The sequence below is a fragment of the Misgurnus anguillicaudatus genome, chromosome 21, assembly GCF_027580225.2.
Source record: "Misgurnus anguillicaudatus chromosome 21, ASM2758022v2, whole genome shotgun sequence".
Classification (NCBI taxonomy): domain Eukaryota; kingdom Metazoa; phylum Chordata; class Actinopteri; order Cypriniformes; family Cobitidae; genus Misgurnus; species Misgurnus anguillicaudatus.
Genome location: NC_073357.2, coordinates 17,435,001 through 17,452,775, shown reverse-complemented (window position 1 = coordinate 17,452,775; position 17,775 = coordinate 17,435,001). Strand labels below are relative to the sequence as shown.

Sequence of the window (17,775 nt, the reverse complement as noted above, 5' to 3'; positions counted from 1 at the left end):
TTTCCAGAAATGCATCCTTTCTGTAAGCGTTCGCCGATGGCATGGCGTTGCCACATTAGTCTTGAAGTGGCTCTCGAATAGAGTCAGCGCTCGCTTACGGCCACACCGCCCTGAGCACGCCCGCTCTCGTCTGATCTCGGAAGCCAAGCAGGGTCGGGCCTGGTTAGTACTTGGATGGGAGACCGCCTGGGAATACCAGGTGCTGTAAGCATTTAATTCTTTATTTAATTAATTATTTAATTATTTATTCATATAATTTTTTTCCAGAAATGCATCCTTTCTGTAAGCGTTCGCCGATGGCATGGCGTTGCCACATTAGTCTTGAAGTGGCTCTCGAATCGAGTCAGCGCTCGCTTACGGCCACACCACCCTGAGCACGCCCGCTCTCGTCTGATCTCGGAAGCCAAGCAGGGTCGGGCCTGGTTAGTACTTGGATGGGAGACCGCCTGGGAATACCAGGTGCTGTAAGCATTAAATTCTTTATTTAATTAATTATTTAATTATTTATTCATATAATTTTTTTCCAGAAATGCATCCTTTCTGTAAGCGTTCGCCGATGGCATGGCGTTGCCACATTAGTCTTGAAGTGGCTCTCGAATCGAGTCAGCGCTCGCTTACGGCCACACCACCCTGAGCACGCCCGCTCTCGTCTGATCTCGGAAGCCAAGCAGGGTCGGGCCTGGTTAGTACTTGGATGGGAGACCGCCTGGGAATACCAGGTGCTGTAAGCATTTAATTCTTTATTTAATTAATTATTTAATTATTTATTCATATAATTTTTTTCCAGAAATGCATCCTTTCTGTAAGCGTTCGCCGATGGCATGGCGTTGCCACATTAGTCTTGAAGTGGCTCTCGAATCGAGTCAGCGCTCGCTTACGGCCACACCACCCTGAGCACGCCCGCTCTCGTCTGATCTCGGAAGCCAAGCAGGGTCGGGCCTGGTTAGTACTTGGATGGGAGACCGCCTGGGAATACCAGGTGCTGTAAGCATTTAATTCTTTATTTAATTAATTATTTAATTATTTATTCATATAATTTTTTTCCAGAAATGCATCCTTTCTGTAAGCGTTCGCCGATGGCATGGCGTTGCCACATTAGTCTTGAAGTGGCTCTCGAATCGAGTCAGCGCTCGCTTACGGCCACACCACCCTGAGCACGCCCGCTCTCGTCTGATCTCGGAAGCCAAGCAGGGTCGGGCCTGGTTAGTACTTGGATGGGAGACCGCCTGGGAATACCAGGTGCTGTAAGCATTTAATTCTTTATTTAATTAATTATTTAATTATTTATTCATATAATTTTTTTCCAGAAATGCATCCTTTCTGTAAGCGTTCGCCGATGGCATGGCGTTGCCACATTAGTCTTGAAGTGGCTCTCGAATCGAGTCAGCGCTCGCTTACGGCCACACCACCCTGAGCACGCCCGCTCTCGTCTGATCTCGGAAGCCAAGCAGGGTCGGGCCTGGTTAGTACTTGGATGGGAGACCGCCTGGGAATACCAGGTGCTGTAAGCGTTTGATTCTTTATTTAATTAATTATTTAATTATTTATTCATATAATTTTTTTCCAGAAATGCATTCTTTCTGTAAGCGTTCGCCGATGGCATGGCGTTGCCACATTAGTCTTGAAGTGGCTCTCGAATCGAGTCAGCGCTCGCTTACGGCCACACCACCCTGAGCACGCCCGCTCTCGTCTGATCTCGGAAGCCAAGCAGGGTCGGGCCTGGTTAGTACTTGGATGGGAGACCGCCTGGGAATACCAGGTGCTGTAAGCATTTAATTCTTTATTTAATTAATTATTTAATTATTTATTCATATAATTTTTTTCCAGAAATGCATCCTTTCTGTAAGCGTTCGCCGATGGCATGGCGTTGCCACATTAGTCTTGAAGTGGCTCTCGAATCGAGTCAGCGCTCGCTTACGGCCACACCACCCTGAGCACGCCCGCTCTCGTCTGATCTCGGAAGCCAAGCAGGGTCGGGCCTGGTTAGTACTTGGATGGGAGACCGCCTGGGAATACCAGGTGCTGTAAGCATTTAATTCTTTATTTAATTAATTATTTAATTATTTATTCATATAATTTTTTTCCAGAAATGCATCCTTTCTGTAAGCGTTCGCCGATGGCATGGCGTTGCCACATTAGTCTTGAAGTGGCTCTCGAATCGAGTCAGCGCTCGCTTACGGCCACACCACCCTGAGCACGCCCGCTCTCGTCTGATCTCGGAAGCCAAGCAGGGTCGGGCCTGGTTAGTACTTGGATGGGAGACCGCCTGGGAATACCAGGTGCTGTAAGCATTTAATTAATTATTTATTTATTTATTCATATAATTTTTTTCCAGAAATGCATCCTTTCTGTAAGCGTTCGCCGATGGCATGGCGTTGCCACATTAGTCTTGAAGTGGCTCTCGAATCGAGTCAGCGCTCGCTTACGGCCACACCACCCTGAGCACGCCCGCTCTCGTCTGATCTCGGAAGCCAAGCAGGGTCGGGCCTGGTTAGTACTTGGATGGGAGACCGCCTGGGAATACCAGGTGCTGTAAGCATTTAATTCTTTATTTAATTAATTATTTAATTATTTATTCATATAATTTTTTTCCAGAAATGCATCCTTTCTGTAAGCGTTCGCCGATGGCATGGCGTTGCCACATTAGTCTTGAAGTGGCTCTCGAATCGAGTCAGCGCTCGCTTACGGCCACACCACCCTGAGCACGCCCGCTCTCGTCTGATCTCGGAAGCCAAGCAGGGTCGGGCCTGGTTAGTACTTGGATGGGAGACCGCCTGGGAATGGCTCATGACCCCTGCAAGTACATATTGCTCAACCCTGGGATCGATCGAAAGTGATCAAACCGGATGGCGCCATCTGCTGGTCAACGTACTGAAGTGTTATTTACAGAGATTGTAAATGTACAGGTCTAGTTTATTAAAATCCACTAATCTGTTGAATGTTTTATTTATTATTTTCATAGTTTAAGTTGATGTAGCTGATGAGATTCATATAGTTAAGTAAAAAAGGGTTTTATATTTTTTGGACTGAATTAAGAAATGTTGTAATGTATCAGTGCACTCTCACTTTGTCTGGAAGACTTCTAATTGCTTTGATGTGTTTTATTTTACACTATCCCACCCGTTCTGAAACCCAAGCATACAGAGACTCCAAAATACTTGAAATACTTTTACAACTTTTATTTTTCACAGTTTCATTTAAAAGGCAATGCATGAAAACACAAGTAAACAAGATCTGTTTAGTTTAAAGCTCGCTCACCACGACAAGGTACAGATCTACGAGCGAGAACACGAGACAAGACGAGATACAAACATTTACTACCATTTGCAAACATTTAGTTAAACATGGAGCTGACAGACATACAAACATCACAAGGACACGCACACATAAATAACATTAATAATAAATAATCAAAACACTTAACAATTAAAAACACAAACTTGCACTTAAGCTTAAAATTAACAACTGGTTTGTACAGACCAAAGCCCAGGATTATCCACAAACTCAACAATCAACAAATAAAGGCTCAAGCCATTCCTGTCTCTTAAATTTTTTGCGTTTTCTTTGGCAAACTTTTGTTAAACATAAGCAGACAAAGACATACAAACATCACAACGACATGAAGCTGACAAAAACAAACAAACAACACGCATGACAAAAACACAGATTATCTGAACATGAACAACCATTAAAGGGTATGTAAACTGATTGTGTTAGATCAGAATTGATTGAGTTTAAAATGAATGAGGTAGATTGACCTTGATATTGAAGATAGGCCAGAACATGTTTGCATAAAAAAGATACTACAAAGTGCACTTAAACAGCAACATAAATAATAATAAAAACAAACACAAGAACATTCTTAAGGAAAACTGTAAAGTGCTTTTTTTGAACTATATAAATAAATAGATTATCTTTTAAAAAACTTTAAACAACTTTACACTTTAAAAACAGTGTAAAGTACGTTTTAAAAACTCTGAACAACTTTAAAAAACAAACAGACAGACAAACAAACAAACAAAGCCTCTTTCTCTCTCCTACAGATGGCACAGGAGAAATGGCATCACACAAATTAGTTATTTACAAAGTTATTTACATCCATTTACACAGTTCTACTCTTTTCCAACTCCGCATCCACCACACTTTTAAAATGTTCAAAGCTATCGTACACCACATTGTCAAACCCAGAGGTGGTGGATTTCCTAGTGGATGGACAGTAGGAAAATATTTTCTGGGTGCTTCCAGCCACTTTGTCCTTGGAAGGTGTGTACCTTTTCCGCTGTCCACCACAATTAGGAACGTGGCAAGCCCCACATGGCCGCAAGGACTTGTTTGGAATGAATGCCTTAACTGTTGGTGCAGGAGGTACAAAGGTCTGGCTGCACGATGGCCCACGAAACAGGATGGAGGGAGCCTGTGGCTGTGCGGGAAGAACCAGCAGTATGGGTGCTGCCGACACAGGGGGTGATCCAAAAGTGGGCGCAGCAGGCTTTGGCAGAACGGGAATGGGCGCAGCAGGCTTTGGCCGAGTGGAGGAGGACGACGCCGCCGTGGGCTGAACGGGCCGGTTCACAGGAGGCACACACTCTGGCTCTTCAACAAATAATCTGGAAATATAAAATAAACATGTAATGAGGACTGATATGACATGTGTGCTATTTGCTTTCAACAGCCAACAGGTGAAACAAAGTGCTTATGACAACTTACCTCCGCTTCTCACCACGCCTTTTTCCAGCCTTGTGATGAATGTGGTGGTACTGGACCTGAGGCCGGTCTGGCGGTGGGAGGTATGTTGGCAGCGCAGGAGCTTCTGGGAAGGGTGCATCTGACAGCACTTTCAAGTGAGGCGTCACCTTCGGCAGTACCGTCGCCCCGTAGTTGGCCTTTTTCTCCTCCCTGGCAGTGAAGGTCGAGATGGACTTGGCGTTCAAGTTGGGCAGTGGAATGGCGAGACCGCCAAGGATGGGGTCGTCTCGGACTCGGTCTGCAATCCTCTTGTACTGTGCCTTCAAAGAAGCCGTGACCTTGCTGGGGGAGGTGTGCTGATTGGCTGGCGCTCTGTTCTTGAGCATCTTGAGGAGGAGGTAGAGCAGGCGACTGTCCTCGGTGACCTGTGCTGCCTGAGCGTACCTCATGCAGCCAAACTTGGTCTTCTGGGCTGCTCTGGTCTCGGGAGAGTCTGCCCCAAGGCACCGACCGAACAAGGTGTATCCCCACCTGGACTCATACCGCTTCACGAAACGGGCGGCAGTTTTGTCATGGTCATGGAGAGAGCTGGCGGCGGCGGCGATCTTCTGCCTGAGGTCAGCCGGCACTAGGTGGTGGTCGCTGTTGTCGGCCAGTTCTAGGAGGAGCAAAGCCAGTGCCTCCACTTCCTCTATACCTGGCAGATGCAGATGGCTCATCAGCACATCTTGCAGGGCAGGACTGTCCTCCTCTTCCGCCTGTTCTGCCTCGGTGAGGACAACGTGCTTCGCACAGACTCCGTCTATTGGGTCCTCCTCTGTATCCGAAGACATGCCGAGACCCTCGTCCACCATCTCATCGTCTCCCTGCTCAGCCGACTCCTCCTCCTCCTCCTCCTCCTCACACGAATGCTCTTCCTCAACTGCAAATATGTAATTGTATTAATCACAAACATGTCTACACAACAATAGTTTTTTTTGCACCACATTTGTCATCATTGTTTAAGTGTGTGATTAAGTACTGTACCTTTCTGCACGTAGTAGTCCCTGGCAGTGAAGCTGGTGGACTGGCACATGGCGTACTCAACACCAAGGAGCTCCTCCTCGTCGGAGTGCTCATACGCTTCGGGGATCGGCATTGGTGCAGCAAAGTTGGGCTCCAGCACGTGTTCCTTGCCAAAGAGAACCTCGGCCTGCTGGTTGATGCCTTGGATCTGCTGCGCATCCAAGCACGACGTTTGCCGGCCATGACCACCAGCGACACGGAGCGATGCCATGCGGTGGTTCCACTGCACGGCAAAGGACACCAAGTATACCTGAAACAAATTTATATTTTGACTGTTATTGTGTACAATGTTTACAAGTAATGACTGAAGCTGTGAAATAAAATGTATCATTGAAACTATCATTAACACTTTGCTTTTTAAATTATACGTATGATGTGCTATATGACAATGTGTCTGTAATAAAGCTTTAAATATATTATGTTTTAATCACTCACTTGAAATGGCATAATCCCACATCGCAACAAATTTATATTTTGACTGTTATTGTGTACAATGTTTACAAGTAATGACTGAAGCTGTGAAAAAAAAATGTATCATTGAAACTATCATTAACACTTTGCTTTTTAAATTATACGTATGATGTGCTATATGATAATGTGTCTGTAATAAAGCTTTAAATATATTATGTTTTAATCACTCACTTGAAATGGCATAATCCCACATCGCTGTGAAGGGACGGCGTTAAACAGGTGGGCGTGCAACCCCTCCAGAGAGTTGCTGCCTCGCCGGCATTTGTGCTTGTTCAGTCGGACACCGTTCATCACCACCACCTTTACAGACACATACAGGGGTATGCCAGGGGGATCCTGCAACACACAACATATATTACAACTTATTTATTCTGGTGTCCTTTTGATATGTTGCCATATACAAGTTTGAAGTCTGGTTTTGACACATGATGACTGCAAAGACATTAACCCACCTGCATGCAACTGAGGTGCTTGCTGGCCACTGCCCAGTGAGCGTCGACTGCCTCTGGCGACTTAAACAGGTGAATGCCATCAATGTCAAGGCCGGCTGGTCCCCGAAACTCAGCAAGGATGGACTCTATCACCAAAGCAGTCTCCTGTAACACAACCCGTTTTAAGGTGAATAAAAAACGTAGAACTAGCTAGCTAACTAACCTGCTTGGGGAGAAAACTAATGTGAGCGATTGTATGTATACATATGGAGACTAGAGCTTGTATAGTGCAACCTACACAGAGCCACACTTACCGCAACACCACGGGTAATACGCCTTACGTACGACCTGATCTGATGAGGCTTGAGGAAAGCCATCATCTCCTCATCAGAGTACCTGCCGTAGAGCTCTGGGTTCCCGTTCCTGACCGCCTGGACCAGGAGCATCATGTCCGCCTTGTTGTAGGCGAGCACGGCACCCGCCATGGCACTCATGAAAGCCCCGTACTTGGCGTGGCTCTGTTTGATCACAACGGCGTCCCAGCGGTGCAGCCAATGGCGGATGTCCAGCCTGATGACGGTACCTCTCTTCACCCAGTCACCAAACAGATTCTCCAAGAACGACGGACCGCTGTCACTAAAAATAATATCATGACATTTTGTGTAGGTGTGTTACATGTTGGATTATCTATTTCATTATAGGTTTCAACTGCTCTTTGAACTCACCGACAGCAGTTGTTATCTGCGTACACCACCTTCGGAGCAGGAGCGTTTGCACGGCGAAAACGGGCAACCAGACCTCTGGCCATGCGTGCATAGCATCCCTCGGACTCGGACGCCACAACCACTGTGGTCAAGAACTGACCCCACTCATTGAGCACACTGGTGACGTACTGCATGGTGCCCTGGCCGTCGCCGTAGATCTTCTTGAGAATCTATAAAAACAAAGCAGAACATTCATTATGTGGTATTTTAACAGTCAGTTTGTTCCATATGATCACAAGAACTTTAGGCTATATGTACCTTCCTCGTGCCGTCAATGCACAAGATTTCCCCAGTCGTACTGAGGATTTGGTCACTGTAAACGGGCATCTTCTCCATCTCCAGGATCAGGTGCGCACGCCTCAGGACCCGAGCAGATGGAAGTGGAGACAGGGCAAGGGGAGGGGTGTAAGTGCCAGCTGCTCTGGCAAACGACAGGATACCTCGCTGAGATGAAGACGCTCCAGCCGCCGACATGTGGACATCGTACAGGAGAGTCTGGTACAGGTCCCGACGCTCCACGTACCACTCGTCGTGGCCCTGCTTCAGCAGCCTCTGCACTTTACTCATTGAGACTGCGTTGAGTCGGTCGCTCATCAGGGTGACCACACTCCTGTCCACAGCACGCTTGCCACAGATTATGGCAGGGAACATGCTTCTGATGGCCGGGGCGAGGTTCATCAGAATTTTCGGACTGTACGCCAGCCAGGTGTACTGCTGCTGGGCACGGTGGGGGCCATCCTCCTCGTCGTCGCTGTTGACCACTTGCGCCTGGCTCAGCTCTTCCCTCAGCTTGAGACAGTGTTTGCACATCAACCTCTCAGTCAGCAGGGTGTAATGGAAGTTCATGCTGCAAACTTGCCTGGCAAAGCTCCCAAACCCTTTCTTCTCCAGGTAGTACTCTGGTGGTGCGCGGCAGTTGGTGTTGGGGCAGCGAATCAATGCCTTCATCACACCGACCGGACGCCAGAAGAAGGCAGGGGTGGTAAAAAAGGACAACATGTTGGGCACAGCTCCCTTGACGGCCATAGGAGGTGGGGGCGGGTGGAACTCCATCTTCTCCTTAAAGATCTTCCTCTCTGCGATCTCTCCCCTGACATTTTTGTACTTGGATGCCCTCTCGAACAGCCCGTAGGTCTCATTGGTCTTCAACCACTTGATGTTCGCAGGGGCTATACCAAGGGCTTTGGTGGATTCAGGCGGCTGCTCCCAGAACTTCTGCCAGCCCTCCAGCACGACGCCACCGGGTTCCGAGGTCTCTCGGAGGGACGAGGGTCCGGGCCTGTCGTCCTGGCACACAGAGCTGGCGAGGTCTCCCCAGGTGGTCAGCTGCGTGCTGACCGACGCCTCAGACTCGTCCAGGACAGTCTCTGAAGAGTAGAACACCACAAAAATGTATCAACTGCATTGCAACATACTGATGACTTTTATGTGGCACAAACACAAATCCTAGCAGCCCCACAGCATACTACAAAGTCATTTCATGTTAATTTTAGCATAATTCTACTATACCTGCAGCAGCCAACAACTCGGCATCGCTGGTGTAGTTGGGGTCCTGCTGAGAGAGGTCAGGGACAGTCAGAGGAGCCTGGTCTTTCTTCAATTGCGCTGTCTGCAGAAAACAAAACACAACCGTAGAATAATTTCATAAAATAATACTTTTATTAATACTGGTTACTGTTTTACATCAATTACTTAGGTCTAAAAGGTAACTAAGTTTATCTTACCTTCAACCTCCTGTCAAGGTGCCATGTGACAGGAGGGAACTCTCTGGCGTACTCGAGCAGTCGTTCCTTCTGCCATTTCAGCAGCTCATTCTGCTCTCCCTGCTGGCAGTACTGGAACAGCAACCACACCAGCCAGCCAACATCGTTTTCCAGAAGCCACCTAAAGGTCTGACCGGCATACTTCCCAAACACAATGACCAGCTGACCTTTCCACAGCTCACCCCCGGACCTCTTGGCAGCCGCCTCTGCTGTCTTGCGATCCAGCCATGTAGGGTCAACAACGGTGCTGGGGGCCTCTGCCACAGACTTTGCTGCCTCTGTACACTGCAGCCTGGCCTCTCCTTGCCGGTACAAAACGATGTTGGGGTACTTGTGTTGCTGTTGATGGCTGACCAGCAATGATTTGGTGGTCAAGCTCTTCTTGCAGACATCACAGTCAAAGGTCTCCCTGACGACGGCATGGATCTTCAGATGCCTCGTCAGGTTGGACTTTTCAGTGAAAGTCTTGTCGCACACACTGCACCGATGTCTAGGCTTCTCCATGTTTCATCTGGTACAGTAAAACATAAATTAATAAGTAGAACTAAAAGCAGAAGAGGGCTTAAATACATTTTTAGAGAGGCTGCTGCACTCATAAAAGTAGTAACGAAAAACAGCCCATTCATTCATCACTTTGTTTTTAACATGACATGTGTACACTTCTAAAGCATTTTACACATCGAATTTCAACTTTACATTGTTGTAACACCATTCTATGCACTGCAAAAAAAATGAATATCTGTCTTAGTATTTTTGTCTTGTTTTCTAATATAAATATCTGAAAATTCTTAAACTGAGATACATTTACTTGATAAGCAAGTGGCTTAAGATATTAAGTCTTGTTTATTGAAATAAATGCTGAAAATCAAGAGGTTTTTTTACTTAAAACAAGTAAAATTATCTGCCAGAGCAGTAGATAACATAAGCTTAATTCCAGTTTCAACTTAATTCAATAAACCTTATTTACTTATGTTAGAAAACAAGACAAAATACAAAGTAAAACATTCATTTTTTGCAGTATGGTCTTAAGAAGTGAACTACAGTGTCTGATCACGTTTTTGAAGTATTTCCTGGGATCGTCAGGTCATTACAGCGCCGATTGATAGCTCATTAGTTCATTTTCAATGAATTCGGTTAATAAATAATATATATTATATAATATAAGCATATTTAAGCTTTACATTTCGAGTAAATACAGTAGCAGTACATTCATCGCAGTAGCAGTCGCATTTTAAGCTTATTTCAGAAAGATCAAACCTAGCAATTTGAATGTAAACATTAACGTTAGGTGCTACACTAGTCAATTAGTGTACAGAAATTAACGTCAATATGGCGCTAACGAGATTTTATCACGTAAAACTTTGAAAAACAGTCAACTTATCCGAAATATATCGAGTTTCATTTATTACTTAGCACATAATTAAACCAAACTTACCTGCGAGTAAAAAACACATTCAATCGTTCCTCAATGACACCGACTCCAATTGTGAATATTTGTCAGTCATTAATAAATTAGATGACGTTTCCGATCCTCGCTCAATGATTGGTCCGTTGAGCGCCGAGCTCTGCTCAGCATTGCTCAACCATTGGCTGATCGCTGCTCAGCTCTGCTCAGCTCTGCTCAACCATTGGCTGATCGCTGCTCAGCTCTGCTCAACCATTGGACGGCTGCCGATCGCTTAGGTACTTGGAGGGGAACTTGCTTGGGAATACCAGGTGCTGTAAGCATTTAATTCTTTATTTAATTAATTATTTATTTATTTATTCATATAATTTTTTTCCAGTAATGCATCCTTTCTGTAAGCGTTCGCCGATGGCATGGCGTTGCCACATTAGTCTTGAAGTGGCTCTCGAATCGAGTCAGCGCTCGCTTACGGCCACACCACCCTGAGCACGCCCGCTCTCGTCTGATCTCGGAAGCCAAGCAGGGTCGGGCCTGGTTAGTACTTGGATGGGAGACCGCCTGGGAATACCAGGTGCTGTAAGCATTTAATTCTTTATTTAATTAATTATTTAATTATTTATTCATATAATTTTTTTCCAGAAATGCATCCTTTCTGTAAGCGTTCGCCGATGGCATGGCGTTGCCACATTAGTCTTGAAGTGGCTCTCGAATCGAGTCAGCGCTCGCTTACGGCCACACCACCCTGAGCACGCCCGCTCTCGTCTGATCTCGGAAGCCAAGCAGGGTCGGGCCTGGTTAGTACTTGGATGGGAGACCGCCTGGGAATACCAGGTGCTGTAAGCATTTAATTCTTTATTTAATTAATTATTTAATTATTTATTCATATAATTTTTTTCCAGAAATGCATCCTTTCTGTAAGCGTTCGCCGATGGCATGGCGTTGCCACATTAGTCTTGAAGTGGCTCTCGAATCGAGTCAGCGCTCGCTTACGGCCACACCACCCTGAGCACGCCCGCTCTCGTCTGATCTCGGAAGCCAAGCAGGGTCGGGCCTGGTTAGTACTTGGATGGGAGACCGCCTGGGAATACCAGGTGCTGTAAGCATTTAATTCTTTATTTAATTAATTATTTAATTATTTATTCATATAATTTTTTTCCAGAAATGCATCCTTTCTGTAAGCGTTCGCCGATGGCATGGCGTTGCCACATTAGTCTTGAAGTGGCTCTCGAATCGAGTCAGCGCTCGCTTACGGCCACACCACCCTGAGCACGCCCGCTCTCGTCTGATCTCGGAAGCCAAGCAGGGTCGGGCCTGGTTAGTACTTGGATGGGAGACCGCCTGGGAATACCAGGTGCTGTAAGCATTTAATTCTTTATTTAATTAATTATTTAATTATTTATTCATATAATTTTTTTCCAGAAATGCATCCTTTCTGTAAGCGTTCGCCGATGGCATGGCGTTGCCACATTAGTCTTGAAGTGGCTCTCGAATCGAGTCAGCGCTCGCTTACGGCCACACCACCCTGAGCACGCCCGCTCTCGTCTGATCTCGGAAGCCAAGCAGGGTCGGGCCTGGTTAGTACTTGGATGGGAGACCGCCTGGGAATACCAGGTGCTGTAAGCATTTAATTCTTTATTTAATTAATTATTTAATTATTTATTCATATAATTTTTTTCCAGAAATGCATCCTTTCTGTAAGCGTTCGCCGATGGCATGGCGTTGCCACATTAGTCTTGAAGTGGCTCTCGAATCGAGTCAGCGCTCGCTTACGGCCACACCACCCTGAGCACGCCCGCTCTCGTCTGATCTCGGAAGCCAAGCAGGGTCGGGCCTGGTTAGTACTTGGATGGGAGACCGCCTGGGAATACCAGGTGCTGTAAGCATTTAATTCTTTATTTAATTAATTATTTAATTATTTATTCATATAATTTTTTTCCAGAAATGCATCCTTTCTGTAAGCGTTCGCCGATGGCATGGCGTTGCCACATTAGTCTTGAAGTGGCTCTCGAATCGAGTCAGCGCTCGCTTACGGCCACACCACCCTGAGCACGCCCGCTCTCGTCTGATCTCGGAAGCCAAGCAGGGTCGGGCCTGGTTAGTACTTGGATGGGAGACCGCCTGGGAATACCAGGTGCTGTAAGCATTTAATTCTTTATTTAATTAATTATTTAATTATTTATTCATATAATTTTTTTCCAGAAATGCATCCTTTCTGTAAGCGTTCGCCGATGGCATGGCGTTGCCACATTAGTCTTGAAGTGGCTCTCGAATCGAGTCAGCGCTCGCTTACGGCCACACCACCCTGAGCACGCCCGCTCTCGTCTGATCTCGGAAGCCAAGCAGGGTCGGGCCTGGTTAGTACTTGGATGGGAGACCGCCTGGGAATACCAGGTGCTGTAAGCATTTAATTCTTTATTTAATTAATTATTTAATTATTTATTCATATAATTTTTTTCCAGAAATGCATCCTTTCTGTAAGCGTTCGCCGATGGCATGGCGTTGCCACATTAGTCTTGAAGTGGCTCTCGAATCGAGTCAGCGCTCGCTTACGGCCACACCACCCTGAGCACGCCCGCTCTCGTCTGATCTCGGAAGCCAAGCAGGGTCGGGCCTGGTTAGTACTTGGATGGGAGACCGCCTGGGAATACCAGGTGCTGTAAGCATTTAATTCTTTATTTAATTAATTATTTAATTATTTATTCATATAATTTTTTCCCAGAAATGCATCCTTTCTGTAAGCGTTCGCCGATGGCATGGCGTTGCCACATTAGTCTTGAAGTGGCTCTCGAATCGAGTCAGCGCTCGCTTACGGCCACACCACCCTGAGCACGCCCGCTCTCGTCTGATCTCGGAAGCCAAGCAGGGTCGGGCCTGGTTAGTACTTGGATGGGAGACCGCCTGGGAATACCAGGTGCTGTAAGCATTTAATTAATTATTTAATTATTTATTCATATAATTTTTTTCCAGAAATGCATCCTTTCTGTAAGCGTTCGCCGATGGCATGGCGTTGCCACATTAGTCTTGAAGTGGCTCTCGAATCGAGTCAGCGCTCGCTTACGGCCACACCACCCTGAGCACGCCCGCTCTCGTCTGATCTCGGAAGCCAAGCAGGGTCGGGCCTGGTTAGTACTTGGATGGGAGACCGCCTGGGAATACCAGGTGCTGTAAGCATTTAATTCTTTATTTAACTAATTATTTAATTATTTATTCATATAATTTTTTTCCAGAAATGCATCCTTTCTGTAAGCGTTCGCCGATGGCATGGCGTTGCCACATTAGTCTTGAAGTGGCTCTCGAATCGAGTCAGCGCTCGCTTACGGCCACACCACCCTGAGCACGCCCGCTCTCGTCTGATCTCGGAAGCCAAGCAGGGTCGGGCCTGGTTAGTACTTGGATGGGAGACCGCCTGGGAATACCAGGTGCTGTAAGCATTTAATTCTTTATTTAATTAATTATTTAATTATTTATTCATATAATTTTTTTCCAGAAATGCATCCTTTCTGTAAGCGTTCGCCGATGGCATGGCGTTGCCACATTAGTCTTGAAGTGGCTCTCGAATCGAGTCACCGCTCGCTTACGGCCACACCACCCTGAGCACGCCCGCTCTCGTCTGATCTCGGAAGCCAAGCAGGGTCGGGCCTGGTTAGTACTTGGATGGGAGACCGCCTGGGAATACCAGGTGCTGTAAGCATTTAATTCTTTATTTAATTAATTATTTAATTATTTATTCATATAATTTTTTTCCAGAAATGCATCCTTTCTGTAAGCGTTCGCCGATGGCATGGCGTTGCCACATTAGTCTTGAAGTGGCTCTCGAATCGAGTCAGCGCTCGCTTACGGCCACACCACCCTGAGCACGCCCGCTCTCGTCTGATCTCGGAAGCCAAGCAGGGTCGGGCCTGGTTAGTACTTGGATGGGAGACCGCCTGGGAATACCAGGTGCTGTAAGCATTTAATTCTTTATTTAATTAATTATTTAATTATTTATTCATATAATTTTTTTCCAGAAATGCATCCTTTCTGTAAGCGTTCGCCGATGGCATGGCGTTGCCACATTAGTCTTGAAGTGGCTCTCGAATCGAGTCAGCGCTCGCTTACGGCCACACCACCCTGAGCACGCCCGCTCTCGTCTGATCTCGGAAGCCAAGCAGGGTCGGGCCTGGTTAGTACTTGGATGGGAGACCGCCTGGGAATACCAGGTGCTGTAAGCATTTAATTCTTTATTAAATTAATTATTTAATTATTTATTCATATAATTTTTTTCCAGAAATGCATCCTTTCTGTAAGCGTTCGCCGATGGCATGGCGTTGCCACATTAGTCTTGAAGTGGCTCTCGAATCGAGTCAGCGCTCGCTTACGGCCACACCACCCTGAGCACGCCCGCTCTCGTCTGATCTCGGAAGCCAAGCAGGGTCGGGCCTGGTTAGTACTTGGATGGGAGACCGCCTGGGAATACCAGGTGCTGTAAGCATTTAATTCTTTATTTAATTAATTATTTAATTATTTATTCATATAATTTTTTTCCAGAAATGCATCCTTTCTGTAAGCGTTCGCCGATGGCATGGCGTTGCCACATTAGTCTTGAAGTGGCTCTCGAATCGAGTCAGCGCTCGCTTACGGCCACACCACCCTGAGCACGCCCGCTCTCGTCTGATCTCGGAAGCCAAGCAGGGTCGGGCCTGGTTAGTACTTGGATGGGAGACCGCCTGGGAATACCAGGTGCTGTAAGCATTTAATTCTTTATTTAATTAATTATTTAATTATTTATTCATATAATTTTTTTCCAGAAATGCATCCTTTCTGTAAGCGTTCGCCGATGGCATGGCGTTGCCACATTAGTCTTGAAGTGGCTCTCGAATCGAGTCAGCGCTCGCTTACGGCCACACCACCCTGAGCACGCCCGCTCTCGTCTGATCTCGGAAGCCAAGCAGGGTCGGGCCTGGTTAGTACTTGGATGGGAGACCGCCTGGGAATACCAGGTGCTGTAAGCATTTAATTCTTTATTTAATTAATTATTTAATTATTTATTCATATAATTTTTTTCCAGAAATGCATCCTTTCTGTAAGCGTTCGCCGATGGCATGGCGTTGCCACATTAGTCTTGAAGTGGCTCTCGAATCGAGTCAGCGCTCGCTTACGGCCACACCACCCTGAGCACGCCCGCTCTCGTCTGATCTCGGAAGCCAAGCAGGGTCGGGCCTGGTTAGTACTTGGATGGGAGACCGCCTGGGAATACCAGGTGCTGTAAGCATTTAATTCTTTATTTAATTAATTATTTAATTATTTATTCATATAATTTTTTTCCAGAAATGCATCCTTTCTGTAAGCGTTCGCCGATGGCATGGCGTTGCCACATTAGTCTTGAAGTGGCTCTCGAATCGAGTCAGCGCTCGCTTACGGCCACACCACCCTGAGCACGCCCGCTCTCGTCTGATCTCGGAAGCCAAGCAGGGTCGGGCCTGGTTAGTACTTGGATGGGAGACCGCCTGGGAATACCAGGTGCTGTAAGCATTTAATTCTTTATTTAATTAATTATTTAATTATTTATTCATATAATTTTTTTCCAGAAATGCATCCTTTCTGTAAGCGTTCGCCGATGGCATGGCGTTGCCACATTAGTCTTGAAGTGGCTCTCGAATCGAGTCAGCGCTCGCTTACGGCCACACCACCCTGAGCACGCCCGCTCTCGTCTGATCTCGGAAGCCAAGCAGGGTCGGGCCTGGTTAGTACTTGGATGGGAGACCGCCTGGGAATACCAGGTGCTGTAAGCATTTAATTCTTTATTTAATTAATTATTTAATTATTTATTCATATAATTTTTTTCCAGAAATGCATCCTTTCTGTAAGCGTTCGCCGATGGCATGGCGTTGCCACATTAGTCTTGAAGTGGCTCTCGAATCGAGTCAGCGCTCGCTTACGGCCACACCACCCTGAGCACGCCCGCTCTCGTCTGATCTCGGAAGCCAAGCAGGGTCGGGCCTGGTTAGTACTTGGATGGGAGACCGCCTGGGAATACCAGGTGCTGTAAGCATTTAATTCTTTATTTAATTAATTATTTAATTATTTATTCATATAATTTTTTTCCAGAAATGCATCCTTTCTGTAAGCGTTCGCCGATGGCATGGCGTTGCCACATTAGTCTTGAAGTGGCTCTCGAATCGAGTCAGCGCTCGCTTACGGCCACACCACCCTGAGCACGCCCGCTCTCGTCTGATCTCGGAAGCCAAGCAGGGTCGGGCCTGGTTAGTACTTGGATGGGAGACCGCCTGGGAATACCAGGTGCTGTAAGCATTTAATTCTTTATTTAATTAATTATTTAATTATTTATTCATATAATTTTTTTCCAGAAATGCATCCTTTCTGTAAGCGTTCGCCGATGGCATGGCGTTGCCACATTAGTCTTGAAGTGGCTCTCGAATCGAGTCAGCGCTCGCTTACGGCCACACCACCCTGAGCACGCCCGCTCTGGTCTGATCTCGGAAGCCAAGCAGGGTCGGGCCTGGTTAGTACTTGGATGGGAGACCGCCTGGGAATACCAGGTGCTGTAAGCATTTAATTCTTTATTTAATTAATTATTTATTTATTTATTCATATAATTTTTTTCCAGAAATGCATCCTTTCTGTAAGCGTTCGCCGATGGCATGGCGTTGCCACATTAGTCTTGAAGTGGCTCTCGAATCGAGTCAGCGCTCGCTTACGGCCACACCACCCTGAGCACGCCCGCTCTCGTCTGATCTCGGAAGCCAAGCAGGGTCGGGCCTGGTTAGTACTTGGATGGGAGACCGCCTGGGAATACCAGGTGCTGTAAGCATTTAATTCTTTATTTAATTAATTATTTAATTATTTATTCATATAATTTTTTTCCAGAAATGCATCCTTTCTGTAAGCGTTCGCCGATGGCATGGCGTTGCCACATTAGTCTTGAAGTGGCTCTCGAATCGAGTCAGCGCTCGCTTACGGCCACACCACCCTGAGCACGCCCGCTCTCGTCTGATCTCGGAAGCCAAGCAGGGTCGGGCCTGGTTAGTACTTGGATGGGAGACCGCCTGGGAATACCAGGTGCTGTAAGCATTTAATTCTTTATTTAATTAATTATTTAATTATTTATTCATATAATTTTTTTCCAGAAATGCATCCTTTCTGTAAGCGTTCGCCGATGGCATGGCGTTGCCACATTAGTCTTGAAGTGG

The 17,775-nt window shown here is 46.4% G+C and overlaps 1 long non-coding RNA gene and 36 other non-coding genes across 37 annotated transcripts in view; all 37 read left to right on the top strand.

The window, feature by feature from the left end:
• Positions 1 to 17,775, top strand: part of LOC141353270 (uncharacterized) — a 508,637-nt gene that overhangs the window by 378,401 nt on the left and 112,461 nt on the right. The gene's annotated exons all lie outside the window — the stretch shown is intronic.
• On the top strand, positions 93 to 211 carry LOC141356972 (5S ribosomal RNA). Its single transcript, XR_012363444.1, has one exon. It is a non-coding gene; the product is annotated as a 5S ribosomal RNA (ribosomal RNA).
• On the top strand, positions 353 to 471 carry LOC141356500 (5S ribosomal RNA). The gene has a single exon (XR_012362963.1). It is a non-coding gene; the product is annotated as a 5S ribosomal RNA (ribosomal RNA).
• LOC141356499 (5S ribosomal RNA) lies at positions 613 to 731 on the top strand. Its single transcript, XR_012362962.1, has one exon. It is a non-coding gene; the product is annotated as a 5S ribosomal RNA (ribosomal RNA).
• On the top strand, positions 873 to 991 carry LOC141356498 (5S ribosomal RNA). Its single transcript, XR_012362961.1, has one exon. It is a non-coding gene; the product is annotated as a 5S ribosomal RNA (ribosomal RNA).
• On the top strand, positions 1,133 to 1,251 carry LOC141356497 (5S ribosomal RNA). Its single transcript, XR_012362960.1, has one exon. It is a non-coding gene; the product is annotated as a 5S ribosomal RNA (ribosomal RNA).
• Positions 1,393 to 1,511, top strand: LOC141357068 (5S ribosomal RNA). The gene has a single exon (XR_012363543.1). It is a non-coding gene; the product is annotated as a 5S ribosomal RNA (ribosomal RNA).
• LOC141356496 (5S ribosomal RNA) lies at positions 1,653 to 1,771 on the top strand. The gene has a single exon (XR_012362959.1). It is a non-coding gene; the product is annotated as a 5S ribosomal RNA (ribosomal RNA).
• LOC141356494 (5S ribosomal RNA) lies at positions 1,913 to 2,031 on the top strand. Its single transcript, XR_012362957.1, has one exon. It is a non-coding gene; the product is annotated as a 5S ribosomal RNA (ribosomal RNA).
• On the top strand, positions 2,173 to 2,291 carry LOC141356493 (5S ribosomal RNA). The gene has a single exon (XR_012362956.1). It is a non-coding gene; the product is annotated as a 5S ribosomal RNA (ribosomal RNA).
• On the top strand, positions 2,421 to 2,539 carry LOC141356492 (5S ribosomal RNA). Its single transcript, XR_012362955.1, has one exon. It is a non-coding gene; the product is annotated as a 5S ribosomal RNA (ribosomal RNA).
• LOC141356491 (5S ribosomal RNA) lies at positions 11,050 to 11,168 on the top strand. Its single transcript, XR_012362954.1, has one exon. It is a non-coding gene; the product is annotated as a 5S ribosomal RNA (ribosomal RNA).
• On the top strand, positions 11,310 to 11,428 carry LOC141356490 (5S ribosomal RNA). The gene has a single exon (XR_012362953.1). It is a non-coding gene; the product is annotated as a 5S ribosomal RNA (ribosomal RNA).
• LOC141356488 (5S ribosomal RNA) lies at positions 11,570 to 11,688 on the top strand. The gene has a single exon (XR_012362951.1). It is a non-coding gene; the product is annotated as a 5S ribosomal RNA (ribosomal RNA).
• Positions 11,830 to 11,948, top strand: LOC141356487 (5S ribosomal RNA). Its single transcript, XR_012362950.1, has one exon. It is a non-coding gene; the product is annotated as a 5S ribosomal RNA (ribosomal RNA).
• Positions 12,090 to 12,208, top strand: LOC141356486 (5S ribosomal RNA). The gene has a single exon (XR_012362949.1). It is a non-coding gene; the product is annotated as a 5S ribosomal RNA (ribosomal RNA).
• Positions 12,350 to 12,468, top strand: LOC141356485 (5S ribosomal RNA). Its single transcript, XR_012362948.1, has one exon. It is a non-coding gene; the product is annotated as a 5S ribosomal RNA (ribosomal RNA).
• On the top strand, positions 12,610 to 12,728 carry LOC141356484 (5S ribosomal RNA). The gene has a single exon (XR_012362947.1). It is a non-coding gene; the product is annotated as a 5S ribosomal RNA (ribosomal RNA).
• On the top strand, positions 12,870 to 12,988 carry LOC141356482 (5S ribosomal RNA). Its single transcript, XR_012362945.1, has one exon. It is a non-coding gene; the product is annotated as a 5S ribosomal RNA (ribosomal RNA).
• Positions 13,130 to 13,248, top strand: LOC141356481 (5S ribosomal RNA). Its single transcript, XR_012362944.1, has one exon. It is a non-coding gene; the product is annotated as a 5S ribosomal RNA (ribosomal RNA).
• LOC141356480 (5S ribosomal RNA) lies at positions 13,390 to 13,508 on the top strand. Its single transcript, XR_012362943.1, has one exon. It is a non-coding gene; the product is annotated as a 5S ribosomal RNA (ribosomal RNA).
• LOC141356479 (5S ribosomal RNA) lies at positions 13,638 to 13,756 on the top strand. Its single transcript, XR_012362942.1, has one exon. It is a non-coding gene; the product is annotated as a 5S ribosomal RNA (ribosomal RNA).
• Positions 13,898 to 14,016, top strand: LOC141356478 (5S ribosomal RNA). The gene has a single exon (XR_012362941.1). It is a non-coding gene; the product is annotated as a 5S ribosomal RNA (ribosomal RNA).
• LOC141356477 (5S ribosomal RNA) lies at positions 14,158 to 14,276 on the top strand. Its single transcript, XR_012362940.1, has one exon. It is a non-coding gene; the product is annotated as a 5S ribosomal RNA (ribosomal RNA).
• LOC141356476 (5S ribosomal RNA) lies at positions 14,418 to 14,536 on the top strand. Its single transcript, XR_012362939.1, has one exon. It is a non-coding gene; the product is annotated as a 5S ribosomal RNA (ribosomal RNA).
• On the top strand, positions 14,678 to 14,796 carry LOC141356475 (5S ribosomal RNA). Its single transcript, XR_012362938.1, has one exon. It is a non-coding gene; the product is annotated as a 5S ribosomal RNA (ribosomal RNA).
• Positions 14,938 to 15,056, top strand: LOC141356474 (5S ribosomal RNA). Its single transcript, XR_012362937.1, has one exon. It is a non-coding gene; the product is annotated as a 5S ribosomal RNA (ribosomal RNA).
• On the top strand, positions 15,198 to 15,316 carry LOC141356473 (5S ribosomal RNA). Its single transcript, XR_012362936.1, has one exon. It is a non-coding gene; the product is annotated as a 5S ribosomal RNA (ribosomal RNA).
• LOC141356471 (5S ribosomal RNA) lies at positions 15,458 to 15,576 on the top strand. The gene has a single exon (XR_012362933.1). It is a non-coding gene; the product is annotated as a 5S ribosomal RNA (ribosomal RNA).
• On the top strand, positions 15,718 to 15,836 carry LOC141356470 (5S ribosomal RNA). The gene has a single exon (XR_012362932.1). It is a non-coding gene; the product is annotated as a 5S ribosomal RNA (ribosomal RNA).
• On the top strand, positions 15,978 to 16,096 carry LOC141356469 (5S ribosomal RNA). Its single transcript, XR_012362931.1, has one exon. It is a non-coding gene; the product is annotated as a 5S ribosomal RNA (ribosomal RNA).
• On the top strand, positions 16,238 to 16,356 carry LOC141356468 (5S ribosomal RNA). Its single transcript, XR_012362930.1, has one exon. It is a non-coding gene; the product is annotated as a 5S ribosomal RNA (ribosomal RNA).
• Positions 16,498 to 16,616, top strand: LOC141356466 (5S ribosomal RNA). The gene has a single exon (XR_012362929.1). It is a non-coding gene; the product is annotated as a 5S ribosomal RNA (ribosomal RNA).
• Positions 16,758 to 16,876, top strand: LOC141356465 (5S ribosomal RNA). Its single transcript, XR_012362928.1, has one exon. It is a non-coding gene; the product is annotated as a 5S ribosomal RNA (ribosomal RNA).
• On the top strand, positions 17,018 to 17,136 carry LOC141358611 (5S ribosomal RNA). The gene has a single exon (XR_012365108.1). It is a non-coding gene; the product is annotated as a 5S ribosomal RNA (ribosomal RNA).
• On the top strand, positions 17,278 to 17,396 carry LOC141356464 (5S ribosomal RNA). The gene has a single exon (XR_012362927.1). It is a non-coding gene; the product is annotated as a 5S ribosomal RNA (ribosomal RNA).
• LOC141356463 (5S ribosomal RNA) lies at positions 17,538 to 17,656 on the top strand. The gene has a single exon (XR_012362926.1). It is a non-coding gene; the product is annotated as a 5S ribosomal RNA (ribosomal RNA).